The following is a 23,546-nucleotide window of genomic DNA, read 5'->3' on the forward strand; positions in this document are numbered from 1 at the left end:
ACAGTTCAACAGAAGGATACCCAAAAACTGTAATTTTATCATTTAAATATTGAATTGTTCTCTCTTAGTAAGATCCCATTTTCAATAAAATGGTGGTCTTACCTTGACTTGAAGATGAAGTCCATTTGCCTATCCTTCTGGACACAAATCTCTATTACTTTTTTGTAAAAGTCCTCCTTATGTTCTTGTAGTTTCAAAAGTCTATCATAAATCTAAATGATAGATTTATGATTCGAAAATTATAAAAGTAGGGTAGACATGTGGATATTATCCGGCTGAACAAAACGTGCATTTATCTAACAGCTACGTTTCCCATAGATCTTATTTGGAGCTATTTTCTAAAATCCTATGGAGAAATCTCATTGCTTTTTTGTGGAGGGAAGCCATGCGCAGCTTACTTCCTGGTTTTAGGACGCCTCACTGCAGCTCTCTCTCCTCCTCTTCACACACCACACTTTTCGAGGCACACGTACTTACAGCCAATCAGCTCTGAATTATGTGAGATGACGTATGGTGGGGATGGCAGCTCTATGCCCCGAGGGTCATTATTTTTTGCCACACACATTAAATAGGACAATACTCTGAGCATGCGCAGTGTAGTTTTTACAGTCACCGTTCACTTAGACAGAGAGAGGGAGGGGCAGGATCGGGTTTTGTCCCACATGGCTCTAAACAGCTCGATAGGCACACACTGTAGACACTAATTAGAAGAACACAGACTAAAACAGCAATGTACAGACGAATCAGATGATTAAACATGATCTTAAAATATATTTTTTAATTTATTTTTTGCATTTTGTTGTAATCATTATTTTAATACTTTCTGCTGACACTAGGTGGGGCTGTGCCCCACCTGCCCCTAATGACCAGTCGCCACTGGTAGCAGAGAAGACGACACAGGAGAGGGGGAAAGAAGATACTGGAGAGTTAGATGAGATGTGGAGGGGAGAGGAGAGAGCATCCTCTCTGTGGATGGGAGGGCTAATCCCAAACATGGAGCAGATTAGGTTCATGACACAAAATGCATTTTTAAGAGACAGCCAGCTGAGAAGCAACCGACACAAAGTGTTCGAGAGAAGACACAAACTCACACAGATTTGATGACAGGAACACCTAGCATGCAATCACACAACCTCACATTTGGTTACATCATACCAAAGTAAAAATAATTAGATAAGGCTGTTTCTTGAGAAAATATAATTTGATACATGACGGCAATAACAACACAAAAAACGTTTGTTCATTGCATTAGAGCAAATTTAAAAAAGAGCAAAAATGTGCACACATCACTCAAAAAGATGGGTAACAATTCTAATTTCCATTTATAAAACATATGAAAATGCTTTCCAATCACACTCTTTAAATGACACAACAAAATCATGATTTTCATTATGTGCGAGTAAGAGAGGAGGAGGCTGAGAACGGCACTAACATTTCAGAGGGATTATACATCGATAGTGCCATCTAGTGTCTCCTTGAAAAACACACACAAACACATGAGATTGCAGCTGTGATTATGCTAAATAAAGTAGACTTTTATGATGTAAAGGTTTTTCATGCAACATATTACAGGAGTTAAAATGAAGTAAAGCCATTTATATAGTAGACATTTCCTTTAAAAGTCTTAATTTTCCACAAGAACGCTGAGGCTTTAAGAATGCTGACATTATATCATATATATGTAACATGTGTAAGGTAAATAAGACAGGATTGAGGTTCAAATCAAAGGAGCAGAAAAGCAATGAAGAATAGATATGGAGATCTGCAGAAGTTCTCAGAGGAGATTAACTCTGTATTAATACAAATGTATTAGTGCAATTATTCATAATTTATTTAATTATGAATCAAATCCTACATTCACTAATTATTTTCAGGAGTTACGTCTTGTTATTTGATCTGTGTGTGGTAATTATAATTAAACTGATTTATTTTAATTAGTTATGGGCAATGTTCAAATATTTGAGTCTGCCTTAAACAGAAAATTAGACAAACGGGATATGAGACACGCGTTAGTTGATCATTGAGTATGCAATCGCATTAAGTAAAAGGTTTAATAAGAGGTGTATAAATGTATTTGATGTTTGATGATCAAATCAACCAGTTAGACGGCAAGCAAATGTAAATGTACGACATTATGTCTAGTATAAACCTATCAACAAAAAAACATTTTAAACTATTAAAGCACCTTAATAGTAACAGGAAAAGTACAGATAAATAAAACGTCATTAGACTGAGGATAGATTAAGTGGCTGCACTTAACTACATGAAAAATTCAGTTCTAATTATAATCAGACATGGTACCGTCAGATATCCTTAATCCTTGAAATATTTGTGTCACCGTGACTAAAATGTTCCCGTCAACCTAAATTTCCGAAGCATGCATCAAAATAGAGCATTTCCTCTGATGCTGCAATCCCACATAAACACACACACAGGTTGCAAATTAAAGTGTTCATTCACCAGAGAGAAACATGTCATCTGTTGAAGTAAAATAAAAAGCATAGTCCTGACAGAACAGAGACATCGATAACACAGCCATGTTCTGCTCTGATGCACAGCAGCAGTGCATAGCATGATATAGGAGCCGTTTCTGCTGCTACTGATATTTAATATATTCCGGGTGGCAGGAGTTATGTTCTGCAAAATCCATTATGAAAAATTGATCTACTTAGGTGGGCAAAAGCCACAGCTCTGCGAGTGTGCGAGTGTGAATACAGTGTAAATACTGCCGAGGATATTGAGCCTATGGGGGCACACACTGTGTACCAAACTGTCCCTCACCCTCCTCTCTGTCTTCCTATCAGTGTCCTCCCTGCTCCTCTGCTTCTTCCTCCCTCTGTTTCATCTCTCCGCTGTCCTCCAGGCTGCATCACTCTCCCATGTCTACTCCGCTCCGCCTCATCAGTCCCTCCAGGATTTAAATGACTTCAATGGCTGGATGGTTTCAGCTAAATTAAATGTTATTTTGTACACATTGTCTTTGAGTATCATGAGATTTCAGGGACCTCTGATCCTTTCTGTTATAAAACCTCTCACTTGTTTAAAGACTTGTTTTTCACAGTAGTATTTGACCTTGAGGTAGGGCTGATTTAGAAGGATTTGGAAAATTAGAATTGGAAAAGTAATTATTCTTATGACATTGGGGAATGATTATTTTTGCATCATTATTCTAGTTTGTGTATTTATAAAGATATATTGAAATGATTTGGGCGTGTTTTAGAATTCATTTTTAGGCTATGACATCTCAGCAGGAGCACAACAGTTCATTCAGAGAGATTTTGACACGTATTGGCCTTACAAATATATCGCATGTCTTGCATATTGCAGTAGTCCATATTATACTTTAAAAAAAAACCTGAATAATTTTTCAGCGCTCACTTAAATTGTATATAAGATAAGTAAATATGTCATAGTAATATGATTCACCTGTTTCCATCAATGAGCATCTAATGACAACACTTTCATGCAGAAATACTGATATCAGCTATAACATTTGATCATCATTTGTTTTATTCTCACTAACTGTTCCCCTAACATCTTTCATGGATTTTTTTTTAATACTAGGTCCTTCTTTAAATTGTGTTCTCAATCATTAGCTGGAAAGGAAATGGGTCACGAAGATGTTTCCAGAGGATCTACAAAAATAAAAAAACTGTTACATCTCTGGCTGATTTTTATCTTTCGATAAGCTCCAAGCCATTTTGTGTTGTTCCTTTTTTCCCACTTGTGCAGTTTCCTAGAGAATCTTAAGACATTTCAAAACTGTCATTAATTATTAGCATCTCTCTCGTCAGGAGAGCGCTCTGTTTGAGGGATAGAGGAAAGGTCCTATATCTCTAATGGGTTTGCAGTGATTGGCAAACAGTAAAACCCTACCATGATTCAAGAATGAAAGTAACTCATCAGCCCAGTGGATACTTCAAACTGTCTAAAGAAAGCTATTTGTGGGAAAACAAATGATGGAAAAGTCTGTTTTGATCCATTAAGGTTGATTCTCTTTGATGAGTATTGAAACTTCAAATTCCGTCATGACATGACTATTTTGTTCCCAGGAAATGCATGCTATATTTATAAAGGAATTTATATATAAAGGACGATTTATTGAGCAATTCTAGTTGGAGGAATAAATCCAGTAGTTGTATTCCTAATGTTAAGCTAGCTAAGGCTGTTGGATGGCTGCCTAGAAAAGCAATGAACTCTCCATTGAACCTTTGAGGTCCAGTTCTCTTAGGCTGCGGCCCCACGAGGACGAATTCGGTCGTTTGCGTTACTGTTTAGTGTCATATAGACCGTTCGGCCACACGAGGACGACCGAATATGGCACTAAACGACTGAGGAAACGACAACGGGTCCCAAGGTGGATAGAAATGCATACGCCACTCTCTGGGGGGTCAAACAGCTCCGTGTGTGCGCCCTATACGGACATTTTCAGATCACTGATAGTGATTGCGCAATAGCCCCGCCTCTCCCCACCTCTTCTGCTCACCTCCGCTTACCCCGCGCCAGTGCTGAAGTGTTTCGCCACCAACAACAACAACAATGGCGGATCGCAGAGTTGCTATCGTGCTCCGGACGCTATTGACCATGCTACAGTTGTTTGTGCAACATCTACAGCAATAATGATGAGGCAATAGCCCCGCCTCTCCCCACCTCTGCTGCTCACCCCCACGTCAAAGTAAACTGCACCCTGAATTCAGATTATTTATCTTTCTCTCGCGAGTGAAGTCTAATCTGACAGGACGGAGACACGCAGCTCTGCTCACCTGAAGCTCCTCCCGCTGCAGCAAAACACACACTTCAAGTCAGATCATCACCCTTAGCTATTTTAATTACCTCTCAAACTACCTAAACTAGTTAGAAATATGTTTATTTTTACAGTCGGCCGGGTCACTGATTACTGGATGAGCTGCTGCATGAGACAGACACTGGCGCTGTCCGAAGAGAGGGAGGAAAAAGAGAGGCTCCGTGTATTTTATCATTATATTATATAGAGTCGTTATTCATTTGTTTTAAAGCTCAATAAATAACAAAGAAGACCTTTGACCGGCACTTTTATAATTTTGTCCGGAAGATTTAAACTTTAATACACGCTGACTGGCGAAAAACTCTGCCCGGTTCCCTCGGCCCCCACCGCGGAGAATAAACAGAAGGGCAACCATGACAACCATGCTTCTTCGCTGCTTTTGTGGAGGAAGTTACAGCGCCACGTAGAGGCTCCTGCATATGTACTGCAGCTTCTCCAGCGGTTGGAGCTAAACGGAGCGGTCTCGTGTGGGCAGACACTATCCGGATAATTATTGCATGTGGACGGAAGCCGTTTGCGATTGCGTTTGCGTTAATCCTATGCGTTTAGCCGTTTTCGTCCTCGTGGGGCCGCAGCCTTAGATGTGAGCAGTTTGTTAATTATGTTAATTATTTTATTTAGGCAAATGTGGAGGCAGACATGGACACCAATATGGCATGCTCTTCAGTTAATGATTGGTTTAACATTAAGATTTAAACCCAGGAAAGTCTCATTTATTAAGAAGAAACTTGATTTAATATAGATGGTCAATCTTCCTAAAGGAATAATTAACAGTTTCTTTATAGGTTTATTCACTTTGGTGTTGAGTGTAAAGCCTCTTACACACCAAATTGACACCAAAGAACACGTCCCGACGAAACGTCGCCTGCGTCTTGGCCATGTTTCGCACTGGAACACACACCGCAAAGACTTCAGCCGACGGCCAAGTTGCACGTACGAACTGCGCATGAGTGAGTGGCAATAACTCTCCTTACCAGCAGGCGGCGGTAGTGTGTATTCATCATTCCAAAGAGGCAACAACCGGAGGACAGACTGCGTGATACACCGAGAGAAGAAGAACAGACTGCGTGATATAAACAAACAACAAATAGCGCGTGCGTTCCATTTTCACTTTACAACAAGAAGCTCATGGGGCTTTCCCGAACCTGTGTCGAGAGCTGGAGTTAAATGAAATCTCAGATTTGCCTTCTTAATAGTTTGTTTGGGTCCCTCACTTCCGTTTTTCTTCTCATGCACTGATTCGCTAAGCTGAACAGCCAATCAGAGTGATTTCTTTGGCCGATGGCGGCGAAGGAAGGTGTCGGCACGGCCGAAAAGACACGATGGTGCAGTACACACCAATCTGAGTAGGGCGACACAACGCTCAACGACGGCCCGACATCTATCGACGCCGAAAATCGGCATGGTGTGTAAGGAGCTTAATATAAAAAGACTTCCAGATTAGCCAAGCATACAGAATGAATAACAGGGAGACACAGCAAGCATGGCCATATCCAAACATAATAAAATCCACCTGCACCTCAGAAGCTTGAAAGAAATTACTGCTCCAAGCCAAGAAACATAAACCTGCAACTTGCTCTTTTTACAGGTACCTTGTTGTATGGAACAAACACGAGTTAACTAATACATTGAGCTTCAGAGCTGGAACATCAGTAAATAATTGTCAAAGCCATGCTATCAGTTTCCCCATTTTCAGTCTTTATGCTAAGCTAACCATTTGCCAAAAATAGCTTAATATTTACGATAGAAATGCAGTATCTTTCCTCTCAACTAATTTGGCAAGAGAGAGATACATGACCAGTGGCGAGGGACGGGGACAAGCCTTTGAAGACAAAGGCTCACAGTGAAGCCTCATCATTGTGTGAGAAATATACCAGCAGAACTCAATGAAGGGACAGAGAGACCAAGCCTCTGGGCTGCAGTATAATGTAAAGCAGTGAGGATCCAATTTACAAAGCAGAGGCAGGCCAGATACTGTATGCCAGGCTCCATTTGAAGGGAGCAGATCAAGGATCCCTTGGGAACGACAAGAGAAACTCCGGCTCGATATGCTGTCCACATCTCTTTCAAACGTTGTCATTCTGAAGAGACTCCATGTCCAGCAGAATTGATGGCTTGTTATGCTTATAGATAAAACACTCTTAATAACAGAAAAAACAAATACAAAATTCAGATTGGGTTTCTCACAGATGAAACTGGAAAATGGTTCGGCATGAATCTAAACAGAAAATATCTAAATAAGCCAGTACAGTAAGTATCTCCTTTTAGGATTTGTTAAAAAAATGTATGCCACAAACAGCTGCATTTCATACAGGGAAACGTTCAAGTATTGTGCGCTGCAGCTGTCCATTTGTCAATCTCACAAAAGGTCTAATGCACAGTATAATAGGTTGTGTGGTCAGGTACACTTAGTGGTTAGTTGGATGATGAAAATAATTTGATAATGGCTTTATCATTAACTCATTCATCAAGACAAATGGCCAAAAGTACCTGGCCATTTTGCTACACAAAAGTTGGGTTTTGCTGCTTTTGTACGATTGTACGTACAATTTACGACATTACTATACAAGGAATCAATTTCAGATTCAGGGATTCAATTAGTCTGGCTATAAATGTACAGATTAATCAATAATGAAAATAATCTTTTATTGCAGATCTATTCTTAAACTTTATTTTATGTTTGAAAGCAAAGTTAGAAAAAAGCAACAAAGTGTAAAAGATGTAAATATGCAGTGGGGTTTATTTAATTTAATTTTGTATAATCACACAAATTCTGTGTTTTATATTAATTTATTCTGTGTTCTTCATTTTATTGAATGTTAAATAGCTGGCAAGGTCGGAGATCAGTGGGCGGAACCTCTGAAGTGTCGTCGCTGTGCTCAGGAGTTTATTGTTGCGAGGACTTTTCCCCCTATATATTGTGTCCCTCACGTTTCCTCTTCCCTTTTTGAAAATGTTCCAAATGAGAGGAGTCACTGTGACGGAGCGTCCACACTACAGCTTCAAAAATAGCTTGGAGCTGGGCGTGTCTGGAGCTTGGGGATTTTATTCAAGTAACACGACCAACAACCAATCACATGAATCTCCCGCCCCCGACATACAAAGCAAAAACCCCCAGGGATTTTATGCGAGCAATATATATATAAACTCCCCAAACAGGCGAAAACCTACCAGTTTCCCCCACTGTCTCTGCCACCTCCCTCCATGCCTGGTTCCTCCGGTTTGTATCCCAGTAGGTGAAGAGGGTCTGGTCATACAAAACCGGGTGATTTGCAACGGCGATAGTTAGTTTCTCCTCTGACTTTTTTTGACATATAGAAATGAACGGCGGGATATCTCTCCCAGCTTAGACGCGGTTTGATTGGCTACGGCTTCAGCTGTCAGATTTTGGGAAACGGGATTTGATTGGCTGGCGCTGGCTACTCCGGTGTCTCCGGCGTCAGAAGTTGAACATTGTTCAACTTCTGTCGCCGGAGACGCCTGAGACGGACCGCTCTGCTACCCACAATTCAGTTCGGCGAAAAAGCGCGGCTACGTGACGTCACCCCATTGAAAGTGAATGGGCAGATTGGAGCTTTCGACGCTGTAGTGTAGACGGGCCGTGAGGGAAATTGATGTAAAACTGATCGTTTTATCTGTTGTCAGTAATTAAACAGAGATCGTCTCAACTTTACGCCGGGTCTCGTCCATTAACAACACAACGCAGAGACCAACACCGGTTACACAAGTAAGCAGATTTAATTTAGCTGACACTTTTATCCAACGCAACTTAAAATAAGTGCAATAAACATAGACTGTATATATAAATGGAAGTAGTGTCCGTGACGTCACCCATATATAATAGGATTCTGTAGAGTTGCAGAGAAGCCCTTAGTAGGCGGAGTCGGCCACTAACAGCTCGACAGTGACGTCAGAGTCTAACTCCCGCCTGCTCTAGCCTGATCCAAATAAGGGCAAAGAGGCGGAGGCGGGACCTAATGCCACCGAGCTGGAAGTAACAGAGCTAGCACAAGCTAAGAAGCTAAGTTAACATGAAATACATATACCAAGTTACTGCGTGGCACTTTGGTTTTGATAAAACAGTGTAGTTCCACTATATAAACGTTACATTCATAATCAAACGAGACAATCTGCAAGAGAATAAAATAAAATTAGTACCGATACATAGCAGAACAATTGTGGCGTGTTCAGCTTAATAAGCCTTGTTCAACATAATTGTCTGGTATTTGCAACAACATTCCCTAAAAGGCACAATCACCACGAACACGGCTAAAGGGTCAAGTACAGTAACTACAACTAGCTAACGTTGTAGCCTAGCAGAGTGGACAAGTTGCTGTTAGCTGACAGTGAGGCACGTACCTGTCCATCAAAGTGACCAAGCCCTAATTTATGCAAAAACATTTAAGACCTAATATAAATAAAAGGGTCGCGTTATAAAACAATTCACTACAATTAATAATCATTAAGGTGGAATCTAACTATATCCCGAATAATTTGTATTGCATCCAGGAGTAGAAACATGTTTATTTCTGCTGTAAAGTTGGGCATTTTAACATGGAAATGCATCCGTTCTGCAGTCATCGCCTATCGGCCAATAGATGAACTGCAGTTTGTGGCACTTCCTTATTGGCCTCCCGGCTCTGCCCCAGAGTTTGCTGCTTGGCAATAAATCTGTTTTTTCATTTTATTACTATACAAAATGTACACCACCCCAAATTGATCATGTTGTTGATAGTGCTATAGATGCGCTGCGAATACAATTAAACTCTGTTGCTCCTTTGAAAAAGAAGAAAATAAAACAACATAGATTAGCTCCATGGCATAATGCCGAAACCCGCAAAATAAAGCAAAAGTCTAGACAACTTGAAAGGATATGTTGTTCCACTAAACTTGAAGAATCTCGTTTAATTTGGCATATTACTCTCAATTAATATAAGAAAGCACTGCGTAAAGCGAGAGCAGCCTACTACTCTTCATTAATAGATGAGAATAAGAATAATGCAAGATTTCTTTTCAGCACTGTAGCCAGGCTGACAGAGAGCCACAGCTCAATTGAGCCTTCTATTCCCTTAGCACTCAGTAGTAATGATTGTATGTGCTTTTTTAACGATAAAATTGTTACTCTTAGAAACAAAATTAATGACCTCTTGCCTTTGACCAGTATAGTGTTATCAACAGCTCCTGGAAACGTAAGTTCTAATATTACACTAAATAGTAAACTAGAATGCTTTTCAGTCATAAACCTTGAACAATTACATTCAATGATTCTCTCTTCTAAACCATCAACGTGCATGTTAGACCCAATTCCAACTAAGCTGTTGAAGGAAGTTTTTCCATTAATTAGCACTTCTTTATTAAATATTATGAATATGTCTTTATTATCAGGCTATGTTCCACTATCATTCAAAGTAGCAGTGATAAAACCGCTTCTTAAAAAGCACAACCTCGATCCAGAGGTTTTAGCCAACTATAGACCTATTTCTAATCTTCCGTTCCTCTCAAAGATTCTTGAGAAAGCGGTCGCAAAACAGTTGTGTGATTACTTAAAAAACAATGATTTATTTGAAGATTTTCAGTCTGGCTTTAGAACACATCATAGCACAGAGACAGCTCTGGTTAAAGTCACAAATGACATTCTAATAGCCTCAGACAAGGGACTTGTCTCTATTCTTGTTTTGCTCGATCTCAGTGCTGCATTTGATACTATCGACCATGACATCCTATTGCAAAGACTAGAGCACTTAGTTGGCATACAGGGAACTGCTTTAGGCTGGTTTAGGTCCTATCTATCTGAACGCTCTCAGTTTGTACGTGTCAACGATGAATCTTCCACGCAAACCAAAGTTAGCCATGGAGTGCCACAGGGCTCAGTGCTCGGACCTATTTTGTTCACATTATATATGCTTCCATTAGGCAATATTATAAGGAATCATTCTGTAAACTTTCATTGTTATGCGGATGATACTCAACTATATTTATCAATCAAGCCTGATGAAATGAATCATCTAAATAAAATTCAAGACTGCCTTAAGGACTTAAAAACGTGGATGACCTTAAACTTTTTGATGTTAAACACGACCAAAACTGAAGTTATTGTACTTGGCCCGAAGAATCTACGAAACAAATTATCTAAAGATATACTAACTATGGATGGCATTAATTTGGCCTCCAGTGAGACTGTAAGGGATCTTGGTGTTATATTTGATCAGGATTTATCCTTTAACGCCCACATAAAATCAATTTCAAGGACCGCCTACTTCCATCTACGTAACATTGCAAAAATCAGGCATATCTTGCCTCAAAACGATGCAGAGAAACTAGTCCATGCATTTGTTACTTCTAGACTGGATTATTGTAACTCTTTATTATCAGGGAGTACCAAGAAGTCAGTCAAGTCACTTCAGCTGATTCAAAATGCTGCGGCTCGTGTACTAACCAGAGTTAGGAAAAGGGACCACATTACTCCTGTTCTGGCTGCCTTACACTGGCTCCCTATAGAACACAGGATAGAATTTAAAATTCTTCTTCTCGCCTACAAAGCCCTTAATGAGCAGGCGCCATCTTACCTTAAAGAACTCATTATACCCTACTGTCCTACTAGGGCATTGCGTTCCAAGAATGCAGGGTTGTTGGATGTTCCTAGAATCTCTAAAAGTATAATGGGAGCCAGAGCTTTTCTTATCAAGCTCCACATTTGTGGAATCAGCTTCCAGTTTGTGTTCGGGCGGCAGACACCCTATCCGTTTTTAAGAGTGCGCTTAAGACCTTCCTTTTTGATAAAGCTTATAGTTAGGGCTGATTAGATTCAGCCCCTAGTTTTGCTGATATAGGGTTAGTTTGTCGGGGGACATCTTACTTCTTCCTTCTCTCTGTCTGTACCTGTGTACTCTCATGTTCCGATTAACCCAGCTTCCCCACATTTCTTTCTTTTTGGTGTCTATATACGCCGGGATCCGGAGTCATGGATGATCCTGCGGTCCTGTGTCCTGGATCGCGAGCGCTGGATCTTGAGTCGTGGCTGTGGTCCTGGATCATCGGTCCTGGATGGATATCCTCGTGGATTCATCTTCCTATTATACACATATGCATTTCCAAACATTTGGACTACCTATGTTGCAAATGTATGCACGTCTGTCCTGGGAGAGGGATCCCTCCTCTGTTGCTCTCCCTGAGGTTTCTCCCATTTTTCCCTTTAAACTGGCTTTTCTTCGGAAGTTTTTCCTTGTACGATGTGAGGGTCTAAGGACAGGACAGAGGGTGTCGTATTGTCATACTGATATTCTGTATACACTGTGAAGACCACTGAGACAAATGTAACATTTGTGATATTGGGCTATATAAATAAACATTGATTGATTGATTGATTGATTTAAATTGATATTATCAGAAAACTAAGGACGCAACCAAGATAAGCATCACAGACTAGAATCATGCGGCAATCTGATAAACCCAGATGTGTCAGATGCTGACACAATCTGTCATCAAAACTTTCCAAGGACAAACATTTTCTTGATCCAGTTACAAAAACTCAGTTCCAACATGTTTTAGAGAAATGATAAGGAGCTTTTGTATCTCTGGGCCTCCAGGAAATGAGAAGAACAGGAATGTGTAAAATCTATATGAATATGAAAGAGTATCAAAAGGAAAATAGCCTTTAACCAATTCACTTTGGTCTTTCAACTCAGATGTGAATTTGTAAATGGTGAGATTATGTACTCACACAGGCCACAGTGCTTGGAGGGGGGTTGTAGATATGAGGTTTTGGGCTGCATACATTTTCCCAGGATGCCTAGGCTGGGTGGATTATGCAAGTTTGCTTTTGTTAGGGATTTCTGAGGATAAGTTTCCTCTATCATCGGTCGAGGAATTTTACCATGGGATCTGAAAATGATGCAACAGAACAAGTCTTTATATTGTGCATACAAAAACCCAGTGTGGAGGAGGGTCAGAAAGCTGGAGCTTGTCCTAAGAGTAGTGCTAAAAGCCTGTATGATCACAGCTGACCTGAGCGGTTTTATGGGACGGCCTGTGAGTTCACTAGATCCTCCAGAGACTCTTTTAGAAAGTGCTATCATCTTTAATTTATAACATTCAATTAAAGTTTAAACACAGATCAAAGGTTTTCAATTCAACTTTGTAAAATAAACTTTTTATCCAATCTACACTTATAACTGCCTTACTGTAAATTAAGGAGGTCAACCCTTTCATTTACAGGTTCAGTGGATTCTTAAAATAAAAGTGATAATCTCACTACTACAGCCCCAGTCTTATTGAGTTGTATGGAGTTACTGTATCTGACCTGATCATATGATCCTAGAGCTCAGCATTAAAGCTTTCAGCAGTCTCAGGTTTAGCCTGGCAATTACTGTTAAAATATGTCACATCAGGTTTAGGGAGGGATTTTCTCATGCCCTCTATTTTTAAAGTAAAAGTTCTATTTTTGTCGGCACAAGTCACGCCATGCAAAATTGCAACCCACACAAAGTCTATTAGTGGTAATATTCCACTGAACACCAATAATTAGGCACAACATGACTTGTAGTTGGTCCTGCAAATCATTCTTCAGTCTAAATATGTAACAATTTAGGAGCTACAATTTATGATGTTGATGACACAAATTTACTAAACAAGCATCTTCACATCTCAATCTCAATCTTTATTTATTTATATAGCACATTTAAAACAACCTTCGGCTGACCAAAGTGCTGTACAGGGCAGGCAGTAACTACAATAGTGAATAGCCCAATGGGAGTACGATAATAAAAACAATAATAAAAAGCACAATAACTAGAAACATATAAAAAAATAAATAAATAAAAAAACACATACAAATATAAAAATGTAATGCTCAACTAGTATTAAAAGCCATTGCAAAGAGGTGAGTTTTTAGCTGGGATTTAAAAAGTTCAATAGACTCAACAGTCCGGATATGTGCTGGGAGGCTGTTCCACAGTCTGGGAGCTGCAACACTGAAGGCCCTGTCACCTCTGGTTTTTTTCCTGCTCCGAGGAACCACCAACATATTCTGCTGAGCTGAGCGCAATGCTCTAGCAGGAGCATGGCGGTGCAACAACTCAGACAGGTAATGTGGTGCCAGTCCATGCAATGATTTAAAAACAACAAGTAAGTACTTGAACTGGATCCTGTAACTGACAGGAAGCCAATGAAGGTCTGCCAGAACGAGTGTGATGTGGTCATCACATCTCAAAATGACGAGGGAAATAGCAAAGCGGTGAAAAAGGAATTTGAAATTAGAGTCTCTCCAAATATATGTATGCTACTATAATCATGCAATTATAATGATTATGTGGAATGCAGACTATACAGAGGTTCAGATAGCATATGGCAATTGTATGGCACACAACAGCCCAGTTTATCACCTTACTTATGGCTACGTTATCCTGTAAAGACTGAGTGCCGAGGACATTATTCATTTACAAGACACGTTGATTAGAGCTGCCTCCGTGGACTCAAAGTGTCAGTTAAACGGAGATGGTTGGTCGGTCAGCTGTTCCGGCAGTTGAATTGGCTGACTATGAGGTTAAGCAATTAGCGCGGGGTCACTCGAAAAAAACGACTTGACCTTCTAATTCAGCACCGTATGCTAGAGAGAGACATATTGTTTCTTCTCTCAATAAGCCCAATAATTAACATTCCTTTCAACACAGCAGAGAACATGTAACAGATAATCTGGATGCAAACGGCCAGCATTGCGTGGAGAATGGATAGGGCCTGCAAGAGAGATGATTCCAAAACTACAAATGAAAGATTGAGATCATGTTTGTGGGCGGGGTCTGTGTGTTTATGTGTGTCAAATTAATCAGAATAAGAATGAGAAGTACACTGGGGGGGAGGGAGAAAGAGAGAGGAGCAGGAAAGGGGATGTCTGTCTGTATGCTCGTGCATGTATGTGGAAATCCTTACATTGCAGTTTGGCAGCAGAGGTCAATAAGACAGTGAGAGGTTAGGGGTAATTTATCACAGTGGATTAGGGAAAGGAGATTTCACTGTTGAACTGTCTCCTCCCCTGCTGTGATAATAAGTAGAACAAGCGGTGACAGAGGACAACCCGAGGTCGCTGTCATCTTCCATTTAGCTCTCGCTCAAACTACTGTAGCGGCTACACTCTGTACAGAAATGCACTAATACAGCATGTGATCATCAGGTGCCATCATAGCAGCACAAGAAAGGACTGCTCTGATCAAGCATAATGAAGAAATAGCTTTTCTTCTACAGGTGCAGGATGAAATAACAGGCTTACCGTACAAATACATTTTATTACATCATGCCATATAGGTAATGATTTTTCAAACAAATAGCTAAAGAAGAATAGGTGGAACAATTGGATAGCTCTTAATCCAGGCTATGTAAGAGATTTGTTCCAGTTCTGTACGTTGTCGTAAGAAAAATAACAACTCACTATGGAACATTTCAATCTAGAGCTATGAAAGGCCATTTGCCTAGAAAACCCTGTCATTAGGTAAAGCAATCAACAGGTGCAGGTTTATATTTACATATATCCAAAAGCAACAGGGTATTTATGTTAGCTGTTCTGACAACGAAACATAATTAAGATAGTTTAGAAATATTTTAAGCAGGTCCCCGCTGAGGATCACAGCATCACTCATCAGCACATTAGCGCCTGTGTCATACAGAGCTTCAGCCTCCCTGCTCTTAATGCAGGAAATGTCATGCAATCTGCCTCTGGGGAGATGGGCGATAATATCATGGGTCTTTTTTTTGTGTCCTTTAGCTGGTTCTGTGAATGCATAGACAATAAGAACGGTGGCAATATGACATTTCACATTCTTGCCAACAGTATACTACCATTTATAAATAATTGCATTATAAAATGAGGAATAAATTAAATTTCATCTATAATATTCCAATATAGATTAGAGATATCCTATAAAATGCTTAGATCTACAAATATGGAAGTATATTTTAATGGCATAGGAGCAGAACAACAATGGGTGTATTTGAATGATTAGTTGATTGCATGACGAGACAGCCCTACAGTACAATGATCCGTATTCCAGACATAATTTTAATATGAATACAACAACAACAATAATTACTAAACATTGGCTAGTGCAACACACAGCCAACAGCAGTTAGAATCAGTGACCCATAAACATTGAAAAGCCAACCGATTGTCAGTGTTTTTGCTGTCAGTCTTTAGAGGACGGGTCAGGATATCTGACTGTGTGTATGTGTGTGTGAGTCTGTGTGTGTTTTCGAAGATAAATGTCTCCCGAAGGAGGAATTTATTTGAAAAGAGTCTCCCATGACCTGGGTTGATCTTGCCCCATTCTTCAGTGGGGGTTGTGCGTGCACGTGTGAGCGTGCGCTGCTGTGTACATCCTTGGGGATTTGCAAATCTGTCTAACGGCTGTGCCCCCCGAGGACAGGAGTGCGCTCCCAGCAAAGGCTCATAGCGTTAATCTGAATGACAGCTTGGACCAGCATTCAGCCGGGAAACAGCCCACCAGCAAGGTCCAAATACCTGACTGCAGGATATCTTATCTGCCATGAGAGGACAGAGGAGAGGCAGACACTGTCCCCAAGTGCTGCCTGTCTCACTCTCAGCTTCTCTTTCCTTGTACATTTTATTGTCAGCACTACCCTGTAAGACCTACACTTCTCTGGACAGAGCTCAGTTTGACAGACTCAAACTAAAAGGCAGTGGGATGACACTGTCACTGTATCCATCTGCAGGCATTTGAAAACAAAACAACTTTAACCTTCACCCCTGATACTTCATTTTGTATCAAACATAGACATGCATTGAAGTTGTATGCATTTTACTTGAAAGGGAAAAACAAGAAAAATAAGGTATATTATTTCAGAAAAATAATGCTCATATACATAATGATATTCAAGAAATACACTTTGAATCAGATACTTAAGAGTTTGATCTGACTAAATACTTATTCATGTTTGTAATGCTGTTGTTGTTTCTACTACTAGGCAAAACTACAAGAAACTCTTGCCACGTCAGTGAAACACCCCCACAAGCCATCTGCCTCGTTTCTTCAGGAGAAAACTGTGAGCCTATAGAGCTAAGATGCTGACTCATCTATCAGCGGGGCTGTTTCACAGGCAATCCAACGCAGCTTGAACTATGACCCTCATAATTGAATATTAAACCCCCGATGAGTGGCAAGGCAAACCACTGTGATGCCAACTAGAGCCTGTGATGTGTTGCTAGCAGAGATGCATGTAAAAGAGAGTGTCAGTGGCATCCTGCGAACCCCAAGGTTATTCTGTCACACTGTCATAATTTCAATCTTTGAGATAAGAAACATCATCAACATGTCCACAGACGCACACCCACACCGGGTCCCCAGATGCAAGTAGGCTGAATGTACATTGCACGCATGGTGCTGTTGAAGGAAGCCTGAAGACATTGCCTTTTGTTCAGTTAAATCAAGAAATAAACGTGGCTTTACAGTAGGTGGTTTTTTTGGTCCCTGTTCAATGCAGCAGGCTGAATAACAAGCAGGGTATTTGTAGACTGCAACATATTTAACGAGACATTAATCAGCGACCTGTGGCTCTTGCAAACAAATGTAATGTCTCATAGACCAAAGCTAAATGGTGAGAGACTGGCATTTAAGTTTTTATTGCCTACAAAATCTGATCTCGTCTGAAATGGATGTCGAGTTGGATTATGATGTGGGAAGTGTAAGGAAATATTTGTATGTATTCAGGTTAGTAAACTATCAAGATGCTTAAAAAGGGAAAATGATTTGGGTGAGAAAACTGTGAACTGTTTTTGGGGCCTGGGAACATTTGGTTTTGTGAGGACAAAAGGAAGAGGGGGAAGGTGTGGAGTTAACATACAGTCATCTCAGATCCCTGTGATAAGGAAGCTGAGCCACTGGGATGGGGGGATGTGTGGAGGCTGCAGAGGCTGCAGAAATAGGAGACAGTGAGGGTCAGAGGTGTTTGTTTGAGATGATTGGACCAGTTGTCCTTAAACTCCACCCCCTCCTGTATCATTTGGTATGAAAGCCTATCCGGCTTGCTGTTCTCTCTCTCTCTTCACGCGTCGCTGGGACTGGAGGTCTGGTGGCCTGTGGGCAGGAGCCAGGAGTAGGCCAAACTCCTGACATTACACATGATACGATATGGTTGTGTATGGTAATGTATTTGATTGTATTGCATTGTATATTACCATTAAAGTGGATTATTGTTAAACGGTTACTTGTATGTTCTGGGTTTCCTTCCTGTAAGATAATGGCTTGTGTAGGGACGCGAGGAGATTTTAAGAAAGCGGACGAGTTGTCCACTAAATCTCCTAACAGAAGGTACTCTTGAAAAGTTCAAAAGGATACTTTGTGTAACGTTTCAAATCAGTTCTTGAAAAGAATGACAATTTTTTGCAACAGAGATACAACCTTAATGTTTATAGGGGAGAACATTGTTTTTTTTACACCTGAGCATATTCACAGGGTGACAGTTAAAATGTGGGTGAGAAGTACTATGATTTTTGAATGGTTTCCTTTATGATTTAAAGTTAAAGTCAACTTTTGGAGTTACCATGAACTTACTAAACATTGTGTATGCAGTGCCGTTGGTACTTGTGGCAATCATGAAAATATGTAAACAAAACAAAGCAAAGCAGACCACATCAAACACATTTCACAGGAAGCTGGAGTGTTATCCTTCCACCAACTTTAGCAAAGCTGAAACAACATGTCGAGCCCCCTGCTGTTTCAAGAGGCTCTCCATGGAAGCACAGCCAATAGGCTGGCTCTTAGAGAAATGCCTCTTTCAGACTCAAACTGGCATCAGATCTTGACAGACAGCCCAGAATAAAAACATCCCTGTGACGGGTGTCCTTTCAGGCTAACTGTTCCGTGAGTATAATGTGATTAAAATGTACACCCCTAAGAAAACAAAGAACGTGACCAATATATTTGAAAGATTAACTGCTCTGACAGGCAGCACAACAAAACCGAGATTAAGATATATTTTACTTCAAGTAAAACTGCACTGCAATGTTAGGATCTCTTACTCAGTGTGTAATAGAGTCAATCTAAAAAGGACGCATAGGAGTACTTTCATTTTATTACCAAGCTAACATATTTTAATCAAAAGAGCACTTATTATGCATGGCTTCATTATATGTGGGTCAGTTACATCTACATTCATATTTAATGGTGGCTTTGATGTGGCATAGTGGAAGTGGGATCCACAATTTAAGCTCAAATTGTTAATGCTTATAATTATGTATGGTAAATATCTAAATACATTTAAAACACAGTTCACTATTGACATAAGTCCTGAGTCCCTTCTTTAAATAATTTGGTGGCCCTCTTTTGGGGCTTTTATTTTCAGAACTTCACCAATCAGAGCAGAGAGGTAAATGTGCTTCAAACTGCAGAGTCCACCAGGAACGCCACTGTGCAGTAGGTGTTTGCATTTATTCTGGGATATCTTTGCACCTGCAGCATCAACACGGAACGGCAACTCTCTGTCACAGCTATAATCATCCGAGCAGGTGGCTGATGCCCTGGCTTTCCCTTCTTAAAAAGGCACTGCTCTTGTCCTTTTTATAATGTCTTAATAATTATCATCTGAGATGCATGATGAATGAGGGTGTCAGCTGTCTTCACCCAACTAGCAGCACAGTCTCTGAGAGGGTTTGACCGCATGCTCTGAGACCTGTCTCATTAAACACAGTGATCATGCATTAACAAGAGAAAGGGATAGAGTGGAGACATACATCATTTTCTTTAATATGTGAACTACCAGAAGTGTAATAGCTGTTTCAATGCATTACACACACTGCTCATTCTATATAATCTATATAACACTTTAGACTTTAGAGGGCAACATATGTGTGTCATGATCATCTGGACTACATTTTTTTTTTTTTTTAATAATTACTATTTATTTTAACACGTAATTTGTTATTTAGTAGTGTTGAATAGCAAAATTAGAGAAAGGGACAGGCAGGGCACAACACTGGAGTCCACTTTCTTGCTCTCGTTGTTTAGGTAACCTGCATTATTGATGTGGAGCTGACACTTTACACTCTGCTTTCTGGACACACAGTGCCTGTCACCTGAAGCTGTCTCCACAATAACCATACGGACATACTGCCAGTGCTCCAAAATCATGCAATATGGCTATGGGGACTTTTCAGGGACACTATTGGATTGCATTTGTGAGTTTGTGGTGATGTGCGTCACTCTATATTGTATCTCGCTCAGTATACCTATACACTGTAGCAGTGATATTCTGTTTCTCAAACGAAGAATGAAAAACAAAAACACATTCATAACTTTGAAGGTCAATTGCCTATAATGGCTGTTTCAAAATTTGTTTCACCTAGAATACTATCTACTATACTGTGCCTGACTACTACACTAAGTTTGGATTTATGTTTTGCTGGAAACATAAACATACTTTCAGCAAGCTTCAAACTTATAGAGCACAGTTTAACAAAAATATATATCACACAAGAAAGCAACCTTACAGCAACATTGTCCAGATACAACAATTAAATATGCCTAGTGTAGTTTTGGGGCTCTTCAGTTTTCACCATGCATGTGTGTGCCATTTTGAAATACTAATTAATTAATATTAAGTTCATGATGTAATGCTGACGTAGTACACACGAGAATTGCAGACCACCTTTGCTCTCTCACTTGTTTTCCAAATTCCCAGTCCACACTTATTGTTTTCATTATGCCTCTTTCTGCACGTGCAAGAATCTCGTTCAAACTGATATGATTGATAATCATTTTGCAAATCCCGTATCCATTCAACAGCCTTGCACATTAAGCAACTAACAGTGTTTTTATTTAAACAGTTTGCACGTTACTCTGCCTGTTCCCTAAAAACCCAAAAGAAAGAAGCTCAGCCTACCTCGGTTCACCGTGACAGCTCCGCACGTCGACTTGTAGCAGTGGCGGGCAACAATGTGCCGCGGATCACAGTTGGAAAGCGGAGAAGTTTTTGAGGAGTCAGAGACAGATCGATCACACACGTTGTGTCTGTGCTGTGCTGTTTCAGACACCACCGTGGAGTGATTAGGACTACGCCCCTAAACAAAACGGATCTGCTTGATTTGCCGCCGGACCATTAACGCGTGTTTAAGATGTTGCTGTCCAACTCGGATGTGCGCAACGGTGCGCTTCCTCCTTCTCCGAACGTGGTGCCAAATCTAAACGCTCCCCAAGGGCACGTGACCAACCCAAGGGGGACTGAAATAGCTCTAATTCCCCCCACGGCAGCAGCTGGGATCGGTTACCGCTGCTCCACTGCCCGTGCAACAAACTCTAGCTGTGTGCACCCACACTCCTCCTCCATCTCTCCCATCCCCAGTGGCCTGCCGGTGTCGCTGTCATTTTCATCAGAAGGCAAGATTTCTACGTGGAAATGCACCTGTCTCATAGAGTCAATATTAAGATGTAAAACAGCAAAATTGAGTGGTTTTGATAAAACTGTACCCTAACATTAAATACATTTATTAGGCTAGAAGGTGTTATTTACTCTGATTACTTACCTTGTTCTTAAGCAGTGCTCCAAGCTATCTCTTTCTTCTTCTGTCTTTCTTATTTTTAACTCTAAACAAAGCCACAGTACCTTAAAATCAAAAACAAAATAATCAAGAGATTTACAATTTGTATTGTTTGATATACACATATTTTCTTTCAACACACTTTAACTTTGATAGTTGCTTATTTAGCAACGAATATTTCATGCTATAGTTCATATAACTATACAAAGCATTTAGAGTTTTAAAAAGAACGACACGGTAGTATAATTGTAGAATACATTTATGGCTGATTCCTGGTAGATGAATGTGTCTGTGTGTACTGTTAGGTAGGCTATATATATTAGCAATAATGCAATATCTATATTTTCCTTTTAGTCAGTCAGTCAGTCTCACATTCACAGAATTTGACAGTTTTGGTAGCTAAAAGGAGGTTTGCTCTTACCTTTAACATCATTAGCTTGTGTTTTGGTGATCCACATATGGCACCTTATTATCTTTGGCCGCTTGATGATTGATAACTATAGGTTACTTACGTAACCCCAGTTCTCAGAGTAACATGAAGTGAGATGTCTCACTATGGCAGGGGTCTTCAACTAAAATTCAACGAGGTCCAGTTAGAGAAAATGTCCCCATGCAAAGGTCCGGAACATCAAAATGTCTAACTTGCTTCATGAATTAGTGTGATATATATTGAAGTGACCTGTAGCTTTATCAACGTCTGCATAATTAAATGATTAAAAATCGTTTGTTTGAGCAGATCTGCATTTACTGATGAGAAAACAAACCGATGCTTTTTGTAGTTGTAGTACACCAACGTGGATTAAACGTGTGGTTTTTTACCACAATGTTGGGGAAATTAATGGATAAAATGCACGGATTATTATTATTATTCCCACTCCGATCGGGATACTAGGTCCACCGTTTCCCCGCAGCGAGGCTCCCCCCGTTGACAGTTTACGTGGGCTGGGTGCAGTGGCGGACTGGCCATCGGGACGAATCCCGATGGGCCGGTACCGAAGTGGGCCGGTCGGATAAGTAACTAGCACATCCCCCATAGGCGGCGCGTGAGGCTCAGGTTTGAGAAGGCTAAATAACTTATTTTACCTGACGCTGCCCGCCTCCGGCGTCTATAGAAAAGAGATCCACTCAGTGTGCGGAGTTTAAATCTCTCAAGTCATATTACAGGATAAAGGAAATACAGTTTAAACTGCCGTATGCAGAGAAGACGCCGACGTGTCGCATTTATCATTCATATTACATCATCAATCAGATCATCGATCATATAATATCATAATATATCATATATTTCCTTATCTGAGTCAGCTTCTCCAGCCTCATCTGGCCGTGCAACACTCACAGTGTCACAGACTGTATGCAGAAGTATTATTTAACACATTATGTTGACGAAACACTCGAGACAAATGTAATTAAAGTCAGATCCACTCATGTCTTAGACGTGAACGCGCTCTCAGCTGGAGAGAGAAACCCTGGCTTGATTTACCGAGTTGATAACCAGCGTCGTAGGACCGCTTAGCGAGATCTCGTTTGTTAGTTTGTTGTTGTTAGTTTGTTTGTTACTCAAACATATCCAGGGTCTGTTGAACTGGCTTCGTAGTACAGGGCACAGGTGGCGAGCAGCGCTAATGTCAAAGACACAGACATTATACATTATATTTGTATTTTACATCCCCCGCTCCCCCCGTTGACAATTTACTAGCGGTACCGAAGTGGGCCGGTCGAGAGTCCCGGGATGATTTGTACTCCCATTCCACCACTGGCTACATGACCATATGATCGCCCATATTGACGCACCTCATTCCTAAACTTCTAACAGATACAACATAAACCGATCCTTCAGCCTCATATGAGCTCTCAGACACGTTCAACATTAACCTGTCATCGCTGTCTGAGCTTGCTGCTGTGTGCGCCGTCGTGCGTTTACATCTGACTGTATATATATAAAGGTTTACATGCAGATGCTGGGATCCTGGACGGTGCAGCTGGAGCGCTGTGCCCCAATGACGTCACCCATCATTTGGCGGGACTTGAAGAATCCGCGAGAAGATCCAGAAAATTGTCAACATTGAAGGCAGATTAATGGTTATCAAAGTACAAATATCCAAAATCAGTTCAGTAACGGTTTTCAAGGGGACAATATGTACTCAAATTGATGGGTTTGGATGATGGGGGAAAACCGTGTCACAGGCTCTTTAAGCTATTCATTGC

At 40.5% G+C, this 23,546-nt stretch overlaps 1 protein-coding gene across 1 annotated transcript in view; it reads right to left on the reverse strand.

Moving 5' to 3' along the window:
- Window positions 1-20,860, reverse strand: part of mid2 (midline 2) — a 170,703-nt gene extending 149,843 nt beyond the window's left edge. Inside the window, exon 1 of the mRNA XM_071204628.1 lies at window positions 20,687-20,860. The gene's annotated coding sequence lies outside the window, so the exon portion shown is untranslated. The remainder of the gene's footprint in view (window positions 1-20,686) is intronic.
- Between the last annotated feature and the right edge of the window lie 2,686 nt (window positions 20,861-23,546).

The sequence above is a fragment of the Pseudochaenichthys georgianus genome, chromosome 10, assembly GCF_902827115.2.
Source record: "Pseudochaenichthys georgianus chromosome 10, fPseGeo1.2, whole genome shotgun sequence".
Classification (NCBI taxonomy): domain Eukaryota; kingdom Metazoa; phylum Chordata; class Actinopteri; order Perciformes; family Channichthyidae; genus Pseudochaenichthys; species Pseudochaenichthys georgianus.